General features: G+C 36.8%; 1 protein-coding gene across 6 annotated transcripts in view; it reads left to right on the top strand.

Annotated features, from left to right (window-relative positions):
* Positions 1-1,524: 1,524 nt before the first annotated feature.
* The window catches only part of LOC136828746 (acetylcholine receptor subunit alpha-type acr-16-like), a 63,062-nt gene continuing 49,088 nt past the window's right edge, over positions 1,525-15,498 (top strand). For 2 of the 6 annotated variants that reach the window (XM_067086958.1, XM_067086957.1), the window contains exon 1: positions 1,549-1,851. The gene's annotated coding sequence lies outside the window, so the exon portion shown is untranslated. Of the gene's footprint in view, positions 1,852-15,498 lie in introns of all 6 variants that reach the window. The other 4 variants (XM_067086953.1, XM_067086955.1, XM_067086956.1 and 1 more) reach the window with 4 other exon arrangements.

Here is a 15,498-nt window from a genome sequence, read left to right as displayed (position 1 = left end):
CGACAGTCTTGGTGTGTCCTAGCCACGGGTGGTAAGAGAGGAGAAAACAAACGATAAAAGATCAACGTTAAACCATCCATCAGTTTCTCCCCTCCTCGATAAATAATGGCTACCTAACGTAACCATAATACTTTGTAACTAGCCTCGGCTCCAGCCGACTTCGCAGGTAAGCCGGCAAATGAGCCATATAAGTTAGCTGGAAAGATAGAAGATAATGAACTTCCCACCATGAAGTTTTCCTCAAGATCTCAAAAACAAGTTTTATGAACCAGAGAAACGGGACAAAGAAATCATTCGTAACTGCAGTGATCGTGTCCTTGTCTAGTCTTCGTGGCTTATTTTGTCTGTCTCAAAACTGGTTTGAAGACATTGTCAAACGTCGGAGTCTGATGTCGTGGGGAAGTGAGTTGATGCTATATATAATCACAAAACAGAAACACGGGGCAAATTTTGTTATCAGAAATGGAAAATCTTTCACTTGACATTTTATTCTTATCTTAAAGTAGTTTAAGTTGAATAGGTATCTGTCAGTGAGAAAGGAGACCCAGTTATAGGAAATAAAGAAGAAAAAAAATCAACTGGAATTTTGCTTACTACTTCAAGTAACAGTTCGATTTTTATGATCACCTGACAAAGGGATCAAAGTTCATGAACAGGAAAAGAGATTAATTTGAAAAGAGATCATCATTTCTATGCATAATTGGATCTACTGTATGTGTCCATACCGTAGAAAACAAAACTTACTCTAAAAAAAATAAGGCAAATCATGAACTTGAAAACTGTGATCTGATTTATATGGCCATTCCCTGAAAACACGGGATTCCTTTAGTTGAAGATAAATCCCTCAATTCAAAGTCTATTATGGTTGCAAGGAATGATCTGATCTATTTTGAGTCTACATATATTCGTCCGGCAATTCTTGCTAGGGGAAAAATAACAAAATTTTTGCGAAAAAAATCATCTTTCAAGGAAAATGTCTTAAAATAGATCAGAGGATAATATGTTCTACAGATGGATATCTTTATAACTTCTACTCTAATCTGTATATTGACATAAAGGGTAAGTGTGACGCTAGAGAGAACGAAAGGAAATTAACTCTTTGGTAATGAATACCTGTACAATACCCGTAGAATGGACTCCTCCCCGCCGGGAAGGGCGAGTGCTTCGCCCAAGGACAGAGAGAGAGAGAGAGAGAGAGAGAGAGAGAGAGAGAGAGAGAGAGAGAGAAAATAAGACCTTCGAAGCGGAAAGATTAAAGGAAAAGAACAAGCAAAGGGAACAGAGAACATGGAATGGGTCCTGTAGTTCTGGGTAGGGGATAAGAGGCGAAGGAGAGGAGAAGAGGGAGGAGGAGGGGAAGGGGAAGGGGGAGGGAGAGGAAGAGGAGGAGGAGGAGGAGGAGGGCAGAGTAGCAGAAGAATAAGGAGAAGAAGAGAAAGGGAGGACAAGGGTGAGGTGGTGGTACCCACTGGTTACAGATGGGACCGAAGGGGGCAGGGGCAGGTTTTGGACGGGTATCTCGATGGGTTTTGTCGTGTGTGTGGTGATGGTCAGTGACTTGTTGGGCGTGGGAGGGATAAGGAATCGCTGCTGCCGCTCCTGCTGCTGCTGTTGTTGTGGTGGTGCCCTGGGAAGGAGGCCCGTTAGACCAAGACGCCCTCGGGAGGAGAACTCGAGAGTAGTATTTGTTGTTTTGTGTGAATGACAACTAAAGTAGGACTCGAAATTATTGTTCTTTTGTAGGAATATACCAGACATTCAAAAATATTAAAAAAACGCTTGTGAACTGAGTGTGACCACTTTGACGCAGTGATGTGCTACCCGAAGATGACGTAAGTGGAGTATCAAAAGGTTAGTGCTTGTCTCTTAAATAATTCAGCAATGAAAACATAGCAACTTTAAAAAAAAATAAAAGTATAGCTGGAAGAAAATATCATTAACTGGATGCTGTGCGCTATGCTTTGCTCTTGGAATGTCCTCGAAGCGCTTTTTGTTTTGATTGGGACTGGGCAAGTGTAAGAGGCCCCCGAAGGCAATTTCAAGGGCCGATTGTTTTCAAAGAAAAATGCAGGCTTTTTTTTTCCAATGTATTTCTTCCAATAACGAAGATTCTATAAGGACAATAATTTTTGTATTGTCTTTTTGGACTTTGTTATTATTATTATTATTATTATTATTATTATTATTATTATTATTATTATTATTATTACGCGCACATTCATAATTATGGAAAAATCCATTTGAATATTAACATGCTCAGTTAACTTCCGCATAATAGAATTACCTTAAGAGAAATTGAGGAAAATCAAAGCCCAGAAAACTGAAACAGATTCAATTACAGATGAACATGAGTTAATATGCGTAAAGAATAAAAAAAAAAAAAACATTAACGCAAATAAATTAAAGTCGAAATATAACTTACAAAAAGTTTGGAAAAAACCTGAAGGATTTTAAACCTTCCTTTAAATTTATGAACATCAACACAATAACACTCCTAAGATGACTTATAGTAAAGGAATGAAACACCTTTGGTACTGGGCAGTTGTTCATTAACAATGATTAAATAACTTTTGATATGATTAATATATTACCAGGCAGCCTACCTTTATGTGGTACGAAGTCGGTAAGTAGCCTTACGAATACCTGCGGATTCTCTTATCTGAACACCTTAAGTATTAGATAGTTGTTTACTAACAATTACTAGAAAAACTACTGGATACCAATAATATATTTACAGGTGGCACACCTTCATGTGTTTCGTATCAGTAGCCTTACGAATATCTGCGAATAACGCATTTATCTTTATACAGAAATAAATAATAAAATGCATAACATTTTTGGGCTCACACTGCGTGTTAGGCTATAACAACAGGTCGGTCGCCCGCCCGAGCTGTGAATGTCACCTGTCTGTGTTAAAATCTATTATTCGGTTTGATTCAGGTATCATTCTGGCGGGAGGGTATCTCGCCCATTCGCCCTGCAGGCCTCTCGAGTCCCCTGGAATGCCCTGGAGCTCGGGCATGCGAGGGAAGATTGATGAGATGCAGGTAGAAAGTTGAGCCAGAAATGACCAGCATTTGTTGCTCTACCGCAAACCGCCTTGACGATCTGCCCAAGAATAACGCTTAGGACCGTCCTCGATATTTTTCTTTCAATGTTCTTATTTTACTTGCGTTGCCTGTCTCTCCAATTTTGCGTAGTTTAGAACGTTCACCTATTTATCTTGTCTTTTTTTAAACTGATACAACTCTCGAAGGAAAATTGTAGGAACTAGGGAATACGAAAGTATGGCGAGAATTTCATTTCTCGAACCGAGCATTCATTGGAGTCCTGGTCTAGAATTATATGTAGGAAGTGATTCCCTGACGAATGTTAATTACGGCAGCTAAGATCAATCAATTATCAGAAAGATAGAATTGTAGTTGTGTAAAAAGGATTTCAGTCTTCCGATTTGTAATTTACTCTCTCTCTCTCTCTCTCTCTCTCTCTCTCTCTCTCTATATATATATATATATATATATATATATATATTCTCTCTCTCTCTCTCTCTCTCTCTCTCTCTCTCTCTCTCTCTCTATATATATATATATATATATATATATATATAATATATATATATATATATATATATATATATATATATATATATATATATATATATATAAATTATATGCAAGCCCATTCTTCTTAGCAGAACAACTTTTCACATACATAAGTATGTATGTCCGTATATATATTTAAATACACACACACATAAGTATATATATATATATATATATATATATATATATATATATATATATATATATATACTTATGCTAATCACAAGTAAAATTATGCGCGCGCGAACAACTCTCTAATGGATGCAGAAATTCCATCGGGCACTCTTTTGCATATTATTGCCACATAAGATTTGTAAGGAAAATGTGAAAATGTGGCAGATGTGGTTATTTATTGTAACCTAAAGAAAACTGACTGATAGATCGCTCCTTATAAATTATCTGGCGCCATAACTTAGCGATGTGGTTAGTAAATTTTCATTTAGTTTTATATATTTGTTTATATCGGTCTGATAATTTTTCAGATACTGCTCTAAAAAATCTTGCCCGTCTAGCGAACAGAGGAATGTTTTGAATATAATATTTCTTCTCTTTTTTGGTAAAATTTTGATACTTGACCAAGAAGATACAGTGAGATTCAGTTACTTCATTTCTTCACAGTTTTAATTTATTAGAATTTCCTCCTCTTTCTGTGAGGCTCGTACCTTGTTCCACAGAGTAGTTCGCGAGTACCTACTAAAAGATGAGCTGTACCTTGTCATTTGACGTCACTGAGGGCACAAGACACGTTTATTTTGAATTGCTAAAACAAACAAGGTTCTTTGACATAATTCCCGCCATTCACTATTCACTGATGAATGAAACCCGATCACTGAAAGATCACAACTGAAGGGAACAAATATCCAGTTTCCTTTAGGTCAACGTAACACCTGGTTAACGTCCCACATTAATAATCGCGTTGCCCTTTATATCTGATTCATTTCCCCATTTATATCGCTGTTTGTACCAGGAAGGATACGAATGCATAGCCTTCAGTAACAGTAGTAACCCAATTTCTCTCTGACACACGCGAGTGAAAACATGCATATGACCAAGAACTCGATTTTCCTCTGTCCTCGACAGGTGTTGTTCAAACTAGCTGCCAAGAGAAAACAAAAGGAAAATAGTCAATAAAAATAGAACGGAGCCATTAACCTCATTAATATAAACACTGCATGGCAACTCGAAGACTTTTAATTTGAAAATTGATTTCCTGACAGTGTTTTGCGATTACTTTTCAACATAACGTGTTCACGGGTTGTGCAAAAGCAGCTGAACTTACTAAGAAGGTTACAGTATGGAATCAATCATAATCTGGAACTCATATGGGCAATGCCAACTGACATCATGTATTGCTTCTATTGTTATATCTGAAGAGATCAACTCCAGCTGATGTTATCAAACGCAGTTGTGTCTTTTATCTATACATGAACAACTTAATTTCCTGCGATTATTGACAAAGTAATTTTTCAAATTGTAGCACAACTGAACGTTCGTTAGTTATAATTAAATGAAGCTCCATATTGCATCAACAACATATTTCCCAGCTGTAACTAACAGTGATGTTTTCGTATGGCTGAAATAATCTGAGCAAGCAGCTGTTAACAGATTAAGTCAAATTCTGAATCAGTGATTAGATTCCTACCTACCACATGTAGACTAAATAAAATTCCCATCAGTCACTGTTTCGTGGATTTCCGTAAAGTACCAACATATTTCCATCTATCCTTAACATACGAATTTCCACACGGAGTACAAAGTAAAAATGGAAGAATTCACGTGTGAATTGCAAATGAATTTCCGCATCCGATTACCAGCCAATTCATTTCTAACCTTCGATTAAAAAAAAATAATATCTAAACTGAATAAGTCAGATTTCGACGGCCAGTAAAGGATGATAATGTTCTGCATGATATATTTTGTTGCACTAGAAGCCCAATGCTTCTGGTAAGTAGATTTTGAAATTTTCGCAACTCAACAAAGCATGGTAGTGCTAAGGACTTTTCTTTTTTTTTTAAGAGGACAAGCAAATTTCCACATTACACTGACTGCAGAAGCTGCAGATACGCAACAGAATCTCCTACAATTGACATTGGCCTATGACATGATGAATTCAGCCAGAAAATATTCTCGAGCCTTGAGCAAACGCTGGCCCTGCAGCTGTGAATAATAATATACAAAGAACACCGATATTGAGGACTCTAGTTTGAGGTATGGCCGTTTGCGAAACTTCAGAGCGCATACAATTCAAGGCTTAGAGTTGTGTCTGTTTGCCAACAACTTTTACAAGACTGTAAACTGTGAAGGAATGACATCTGGAGTTAAAATCAGTACCATCTCTTGAAGGCTACATAGACAGCAAGGCTTGGTTTATAACGTTCTTATGCCCTTTTTCCTCTAGACTGTTCTCCCTTTTTACTTGGTTTAAAGAATACGTTCACTTAAATTACACCCTCTGTGTGTGTTGTCTGTCTGTTATGTTTTCGTAAACTGGCTAGCAAATTAGCAGTCATGGTCATTACAGAAATTTCTTTAACATGCGAGAGAAACCACATTACCACATCCCATATTCAAGAGGAAACGGCGCATGCTATGAAATTCGAAACGAAAACAAAGGAATAAAATATACTACGCGATAAAACGTAAACATATGTAGGGTCAGACAACTCACAGACAAACGCACGCACGCACTAGCGTTCATATGCGGATGCACAAAACTTGTTCTTCTCAAGCAGTCATGTAACCCGCACGCGAATATCCGGGGAAACCAACTAACAAAATGTGGTTACTTATTTCTCATTTTTTATTTACATGCGAGTACAAAAGACAGGCGGAGAACTCATCTCATATTTGGTGCTTAACGTGATGCTGATGAAAAATTCTGTGTCGTGATATGAAGTAACACAATCTGCGGACAGTTTTCCACACAGATGGTTCACCCCAGACTCGTCTAGCCTATATGAGAAAGAATACGGTACTGATAGTTTCTTGCATATTTCCTGAAGCCACCAATTTAAGAGAAACCTTTTTTGGTAAACTCATAATTATGTTTATACTTTACGAAAAACATCAATTTTTATACTGAAATACTTGTACAAATTAGCAGTGTTAAAAATAATGAAACTTCTGATACAGTCAGGCATTAATAAAATCATGTGCTAAATCAGCGTAACGCTGAAGAAATTCAATAAACATATTTGTTAAAACAACTAAGAATAAATAAATAAAAACATTCAGCCCACCGTTCACTTTCTTTCGCCATATTAAGCATTAAAGGGTCACAGGACCGGTGACCGTCGAGGGAGGAATATTCATATTCTCCACAATTTCTTTCTTTCGCTCTCTCTTTATTTCTTTCTTTTTTTTTTAAGTTTGTTTGCAAAGCAACTCGTATGGGTTTCTCTCTATGGCCAAGAAGCTTATGGGACTCCCTCGTGTTCACCCCCTTCCTATCCATTGAAATGGAAGTACAGGGTCGTTTTGTGGTTCCTTGCGGTCTCCTCGTGAACCTCCCTCCCTCCCTCCACTTCCCCCTCCTGCCCCTGGCATACCTCCCCACCCCTAACTCTCTCTCTCACTAGACTATTGCATTATATCATCCCACTATCTATTTTCTGGCAGATAGTGTAAATGTTTGTTTCATATAAAAAATGTTAATTCAAAATTGCTTTATCTAAACACAAAATAAGAGACGTTTGGCATTTGAGAGAGAGAGAGAGAGAGAGAGAGAGAGAGAGAGAGAGAGAGAGAGAGAGAGAGAGAGAGAGAGATAAGCTGGGAAGTTTCGCTTGTTAAAGAAGGACGCCATGCAATTTCCTCAACTCGCATGATGTAATTACTTACCCATAAATCCGGAAAATTCATCGCTAAAGGGATTGATCAATGGGGGCCTTATTTTTTCTGGCGTTGCAATTTCCAATTTTTTAATCTCAGATACTACGATGAAATTGCGAACAGTTAGAAGACGAGAGATGAACTGGGCTGTGATGTAATTACACGAAGCATTTATGGCCCTATTATTCAGGGTGGACGCGTACTTGTAAATTCGTGACAAGATTTGAAGAAACATGACAATTATTTCAGAGCTCCGTAATTTGTGTCTGTTAATTTGGTGGCTCTTGGCTCACTTACAGCTTATGTCAAGTTTAAGAGAGTTGATAATTAACAAGTCTCTCTCTCTCTCTCTCTCTCTCTCTCTCTCTCTCTCTCTCTCTCTCTCCAAGAACTAATAGATTTCGACTCGTATCGTAATCAAGATGTTCATCAGTTCTCCTATCTCCCAGTACATGTATGTATGCTTGTATGCATACATGTAAATACATTTCTCTGCGAACAAATTTGCTTAATCTATTTGCATACGCCATTTTCTCGTGTTCATCTCAGTCTGCCAGCGAACAACGAAGAAGACATAGTTCACGTCTTCTTATCCAACGTGCTCCGTAACCTTCTCTGTTCTTGTGACGGCGTTTATTGTTCCACTGGAGTTGAGCTTATGACGGCTCTTCTTCTTCGTTAAATAGATAATGATTTCGCTCGACAAATAGGCGAGACAACACGACGAACGCTCCTCAAGATGACGAAGCCCTTTTCTCTTCAACGAACCGATGACGCTGTGGACCTTTGCTGTGGACCTTTGCCGTGGACCTTTCCTGACTCTGTTGACTTTCGGAAATAATTTCGAGTTTCACGAGAGGAATAAAATAAAATAGAAAAATAACACTGGTACAAACAGCGAGGAACGTCAGCTTCAGTTTACTAATAAAATGGGGATGATCCACAATATACGTCATAAAAGAGGTAAGAGATCAGGTCTTTCACTTTTGAAAAGGCGGACCGTGTTGCAGAGAGAAATAGAGGGAATAAAGAATTAGTTCTGAGCGTTAGGAGAAAGAATTTTTTTTTTTTATGGGCACATAAAAAAAATATTCGATGAGAAGGTAGAAGACAATGTTTTAAATCAAAAGCAATAAATAATTTTTAAAGAAGACAGACTTCATTATCTGATAAAAGAAAACACGATAATTGGCCAGATTGGAGACGACCAATAACCATCCAATTTAAGGAAATTAAAATAAAAAATTTAAAGAAAAAACCTGACTGGACAATGGACAAATATATTTCAAACTAAAATGACATAATCACCCTCGACAATATAGGGGAAGATATTGTTGGTTTTATTTTTATAAAAGCAGAAAATCAAACACAACATACTTCTCGCTCTTATTGTATAAAATAACTGGAATTGAATAAATCGCTATCTGTGAGTTCCTACAGATGACGAACTTTGTACGTCAGTGAGTCAAGATTCCGAACCTTGAATTCTTTAATGCAAGAAACTTCAAATACAATTACAGAATGAGACAAGAACCTTTCAGATGGATACCGCCTTGACCGAACTCCATCGTCATGACAGAGGAAGGGAATAAAGAGAGAAACAGGATATTTTGTGGTTCTGGGTCGTCTCTTTGTGTGGGAACAATGCGAATGAACTTATTAGTAAATAGGCTTTGAGTCCCACACATGAATACAAATAAGCCTACGGAACAGTTTTAGTCATTTGTAGTTTTATCTGCTAGCGATCTGAGCGAAGCTGTATATAAGCAGATAATTTTTGATGAAAAGGTGCAAATACGAACAGAAACTAAAAATATCAAATAAAATGTAGGATGCCATTACAGCAATGTTTGCAATTCCTATTTTTCCCATAACGAAAATAGAAGTAGAACTTCAGTATTAATCGATGCACACCGTTGACTGTTCTTGTCAAAAAAAAAAAAAAGCCAAAATTACTACAAAAACAAAAAGATTTCTTGAGAGAGAGAGAGAGAGAGAGGGGAGGGGGAGGGACAAGCTTGAGACAGGATGCTCCTTCGACAGCCAGTCATTATAAGGATCCTTCACAGGGATCCTTCACAGGGGTGATTGCAAGGACAAGACAGAAAACAAGCAGTCTGTCATCATAAAGCCTCGGAAGGACCAATCTTTTCCATCATTAAATTGTCAGCAGCAGATATCCCTCAGCACAAATGGATGGTTGGAAGGGAATTTTATTTGCATTCGGGAATCTGACGTCGTTTTTTTTTCCTTTTACGCTGGTTTATGGAAAATTGATTATGTACATCACGAGTTGATGGAACAATGGTAGCAAAGATGGAGTATGACGGTAGTCTTATTGACTCGATATATTTGCGTGGTTAATACCATTCGGTCGAGAGGTATTTTCGTAATACCGAGTCCTGAAATATGTGGCTGGAGATTCATTAGTTTTATGGAGGAAAGCAGCTGTGGGTAGGCCCACTTTTGTTTCCATGCTCCTTGAGATAAATCATATTCTAAATACTTATACTGAAATGAGAGAGAGAGAGAGAGAGAGAGAGAGAGAGAGAGAGAGAGAGAGAGAGAGAGAGAGAATTACCTTCTTAGTTTATCGAAACAGCCTGGGGAAGTGGTGAACACATATACATACACACACACAATATATATATATATATATATATATATATATATATATATATATATATATATATATATATATATATATATATATATTATATATATATATATATATATATATATATAATTATATATATATACTGTATATATATGAACACAGTAAATATGACGATACAATATGAGAAATAGCGAGGAAAAGATGGAAAATTATAATGACCCAGAAAAATGGGACTGTTATGTCAGCTGCGAATATATCAGAATCTCTTCTGCACAGCTGTATTGCCAGAAATAACGAGCAGATAATCATTTACTTGTTAATTTCCTCTACATGTCTGTCCAAAAACCAGTAAACAGTTAAAAGGCGTGAGAGGAATAAAATCCCTTTGGCCATATCTCACATGCGTCACGAACAATGTTTAACAAGGGCGTGGATTCGTACCTGTACACACTGGGACACCACTTTGGTCACTCGGAAATTCATTCAATTGCATTTCATGAAGGGAAGGATTAAAGAAGACTGGGAAATCTTTTCGTGGGAATTTAATGTTTGTTCATTTGTCTAAAAGATGTCCATCGACGATGTGAACTAATGAAGTGACAAAAGGTAAGCATTTTCAAAACGTGAAAAATCGAAAGGCTTTTTCGGACGATTGTAAATTTGTGGTAGAAAGGTGATTATTATGATGGAATAATCCTTTAAAATTATACTAAAAGGTCTCTCTCTCTCTTTCTCTCTCTCTCTCTCTCTCTCTCTCTCTCTCTCTCTCTCTCTCTCTCTCTCTCTCTCTCTGATCCTGCTACGGACGACACAGTTTCTTCTTATTCTTCCATTTGGTTCTTAGGCTTTGTAGTGACGAGCGTATTAAAAAAATGAAGAAATCCAGAAGTTAAGCGGGCATTGTGGTTATTATAATTATATAAGTATCTGGTAAAATGTGACCAGTAGATTCTACAAGCATATTCAAAATATTTTATCATTTAACCGTGTTTGTAAATCAGTGTACTGATATAATTATTATTACTTTATTCTACTAGTAAGAACCTATTTCTCAAATAATGGATCTCTTTATCTATTTATTGCACTTAGAATTGTATCACTGTAAAGTTTTGCATTTAGAATTGTATCACTGTAAAGTTGCTACGTCATCCTGTTCTAAGGTTAGATCGTAAAATGGACCACAAAAGTGTTATCAAACCACGAAAGTGTTATCAATCCAAGTTACGAGGTACAGATTTACTAAAAACATTACTGAAACAATTTTGGACTACAGTATGATATATAAGCTGTCAATATTTTTGTTTAGAATTTTCCTCGAAATGTAAATCCCAAAGTTAATTTAAACTTTGAGTACTTAATCCAAGAAGCGGCTTTTTACGGACACACCCGGTGACTATTATTCATCTAACGAGGAGCAATACCCGAGTTCATCAGATAATGGGCGTTCGCATGCCCAAATCCTGCCATTTAAGCACCCTGTACCACTTCCATAAGAAGTCTGTATGTAGCTAGATCTCCCACGCTACATGGGTTTATCATTTACGGCAGTGTTTGCCATTGTTACCGCAGGTTCGTCTTTTGCTTTTATTGCAACAGTTGTTCTGTTTCCTGCAGTTGTCAGGAATAGTACCTCTGATTGTGTTGTAGTTGCTGCGTTTATTGCAACTGATATAACCTGAATGTTGTTTTTCTAAAGTTCTTTTGCTGCCTGTTGTTGCAGTTTACTGTTATGATTATATATGTTACATTTGCTGTCGTTGTTATAACTGATGGTTGGTATTAAAGCAACTGACAAGGCAGTTAAAAAAAAGAGAAGAGGAAAGGATAAAAGTAGCAACAGGCTGGATGAAGTGGAAGGAGACAGATTGGTCCACTGGTTAAGAGAGTCCTCTTAGTAAACATGGCAGACATGTTTTAGACCCATATACTCGGCACTAGCAAAGAAACTAGACATTCTGAAAAGGCTTGACTACCAGATGCTGCACTGATGGCTGTTGGAGTCCGCTCGGAAGATCACCTCACTTGTGAAGAAGAAGAAGAAGAAGAAGAAGAAGAAGAAGAAGAAGAAGAAGAAGAAGAAAAGATGCGTCAGACATGAAAGCTGATTGAAATCTTGAAGACTGAGATGGTCTGGACACGTGATGAGAACTGGAGAACAGATATTACTTAGGACACTAGCACCTGGAAAGGACGAGACCATTACGGAGAGAAAACACAGGCAAGAACCTGGTCAAGATGAGAACTCAGACAGTGCATAAGACTAAATTAAATGGAGATAACTGATGTAAAAATAAATCGGTTGTGTTTATTGTTGTTTTAACACTTTTAGCTTTGGCTCGCTACAGTTGCAGTAGTGTTGTAATCCAGTTCCTCTTTTGCTTACTGCAATTGTTATTACAGGTGCTGCGCTTACTGCCATTATCGTGTTTTCTGTTATCATTTCCCTTGTTGAGAGGAAATCGAAATAATGAGTGGAGAAGGAAGTTACATGCAAGTGGTAATGATTTCCTCATGACTAAAGACAACACCAACCGGCTGGGTTCATCTTTTTCACTTCCGCTTTTTATCGACGACCCCTCGAGCGAGTCGGATAGGATTTTAATTGCGTTCGTTGTTAGCGTTGTGTAAACTGCGTTGGTCTGTTTGTCTTCCCAGTTCTTCTGCTCATAGTCTTCAGTCGTCAGATATATTTGAGGATCTTTACTGAATATTCAGTTTCTGCGGGTCCACGTCGTTAAATGAAGCAGTACTCACCTCAGTAACAAGAATTCCTAGGTTCCATCCTAAATGAGGATGAAGTTATCTTGGCCTTTTTCTGCAAAGCACACTGTCACACTGGCTGTAAAATTCACATGTAATTGTCAAAGTACTGTCAAATTAAGTTTAGAAACAGGTTCTTTGTTTTTCATTATTTAGAAAGGTAAACTTACGAATCGCATAAGGTCTAACAGTTAATAATAAATGAGTAAGTATGACAGAAACAAAGCCAAATGAAGCGGTTAAGTTAATCGATCAAGTTCAGTGAGTTTTTGAGATTTGTTCTTTTTTGTCCATTTATTTATTTCTTTGATTTTTTGCTAGAGACCTGAAATTACATGAATAACCACTAACGCTTATACTGATTCACTGCTAAGCACGTCATAGTTGAAGATCGTTTTTTACTGTAAAAACTAATTCTCTCTCTCTCTCTCTCTCTCTCTCTCTCTCTCTCTCTCTCTCTCTCTCTCTCTCTCTCTCATATATATATATATATATGGGAGACGACGAACCACTTATCAACTAAAAAATTCCCCTTCGGTTAATATATATGAAAATATATTATTTCCGAGGTAGAGAGCGAATTGGATATTAAACGACATTTGTACCTTAACGCTTATATGTATGTATTATATAAATATATATATATATATATATATATATATATATATATATATATATATATATATATAATGTATGTATAACTGAATCACGAAAATATGGAACGTGATGAATATATATAAATAAAGACAAAATCCATTGTTTCTCTTTCCTTCGTGGATTTTGTCTTTATCTTTATAATATACAGTGTTTATTACACGCATATATGGGACGCGCAGAAATTGTGCTTATATATATATATATATATATATATATATATATATATATATATATATATATATATATATATATATATATATATATATATATGTGTGTGTGTGTGTGTGTGTGTTTCTATGGAAGTTACAGATCCTCTTATCTTATATATAAGTACCGTACCCTCTCAGGCAGGAGACTGGTTACTTTCAGAACCAGAACCGATTTTCACTATGGCTGATAGCAAGAAGAGGCAAATGAACACCTATCTGATTTGTTAGCGTTCGAGGACTGGGAATGAGGAACATTTAGATTCCAATTATTCCATTCTGAACATTACTGTAATGCATTTTTTACTTGTTTTTAATTAATATTTTTATTTCATTAATCTACCCAACATATGTGCCTCTTGTGCTAGAGCCAGTATATGTGCCCCTTCTGCTAGACCCAATATATGTGCCTCGTTTGCTAGACCCAATATATGTGCCTCTTGTGCTAGACCCAATATATGTGCCTCTTTTGCTATACCCAATACAGTATATGTGCCCCTTTTGCTAGACCCAATATATGTGCCTCGTCTGCTAGACGTGACGGAAAGTGGAAATCTACGTTTTGTTCGTCAGTTACTAATGCCTTAACATAAAAAAACAAAAAAAATGCTGCAACTGAATATTAAATTTTGTAATACAGCCCTGTTCATTCTGTGAAAAATCACAAAGAAAACAATGTTCTTAGCGTTTCTAGTTTTTAAAATCTCACAGTAGAACAGTAGACTACGAAATGAGTAAAAACTGGGGTTGGCTACTAATATTCGAGCTTGCACTGTATAGCAGGAGTAGCCCGTGAGGATGGTTTTCAAGTGGAGCAGATATGGTGAAGTAGGGAGAGAGAGAGAGAGAGAGAGAGAGAGAGAGAGAGAGAGAGAGAACTCTTTGTCTAAGCATGTGGTTTACTGACTTGACTAGTCAGCCTCAGAAATCGTGCTTCAAAATAACCTTTTTTACTGGTCACAGAGTATGTCAAAATAGCTATTATGAGTTTTGTAATCAACATTCAGCGTAAAGCCGAGATGTATTTAGTGAAAAGGCAGTGGGTGTTTATAAAAAAAAAAATACATGTATTTACCCTCACTTTAGTTTATGATGACCTTGCCTTCGTTAGGAACTTGTGGAAGAAAGGCAGAATGGGAATTAGGATGACTGACCCCTTAATGATTAGCAAGGAAATATAATTAATTTTCAATAATAAGTCTTCATAAAAAAGCTTTGTCCTCTCTCTCTCTCTCTCTCTCTCTCTCTCTCTACGTATATATACATAAATATATCTATACATATGCATATATGCATGCATGTATGTATGTGTATATAAATATATATATGTGTGTATATACATACTGTATATGTGTGTATGTATCTACCGTATATGAATTTTAAATTATAGCACTTTTGACGTTGGCCACGTGAACAATAATTTAGACAATTAGTGATTTGTTGTGTTATTCTCTGCTGCTACCTGTCCCGGCGTATCAAGACCGGGGTCTGCCTGGTTTACCTTGAATGAAAAAGTTGTGTTCATTAGTTTTGCTAGACATAATACCCAGATCCTGACGGGAGGTTCGTAGCTTTGACCGAGATGCCCCAGTGATGTTGGCAATAATTCTGTTTGTTTGTTTGAGAGAGAGAGAGAGAGAGAGAGAGAGAGAGAGAGAGAGAGAGAGAGAGGAGAAGTTGAGAAAATTATCGATAATACATACCAGGTCGTTTCTTTGAATGATATACATGCATATACACGTATTACATATACATGCAAGAACCTCTCCCATTACACTGTAAAAACAACTCTAAACTGGAACATTCCTGTATTTACCTTGGTACC

Source organism: Macrobrachium rosenbergii, chromosome 43 (genome assembly GCF_040412425.1).
Source record: "Macrobrachium rosenbergii isolate ZJJX-2024 chromosome 43, ASM4041242v1, whole genome shotgun sequence".
NCBI classification, from domain to species: domain Eukaryota; kingdom Metazoa; phylum Arthropoda; class Malacostraca; order Decapoda; family Palaemonidae; genus Macrobrachium; species Macrobrachium rosenbergii.
Note: the sequence above shows the minus strand (reverse complement) of the source record. Positions and strands in the feature narration are given on the sequence as shown.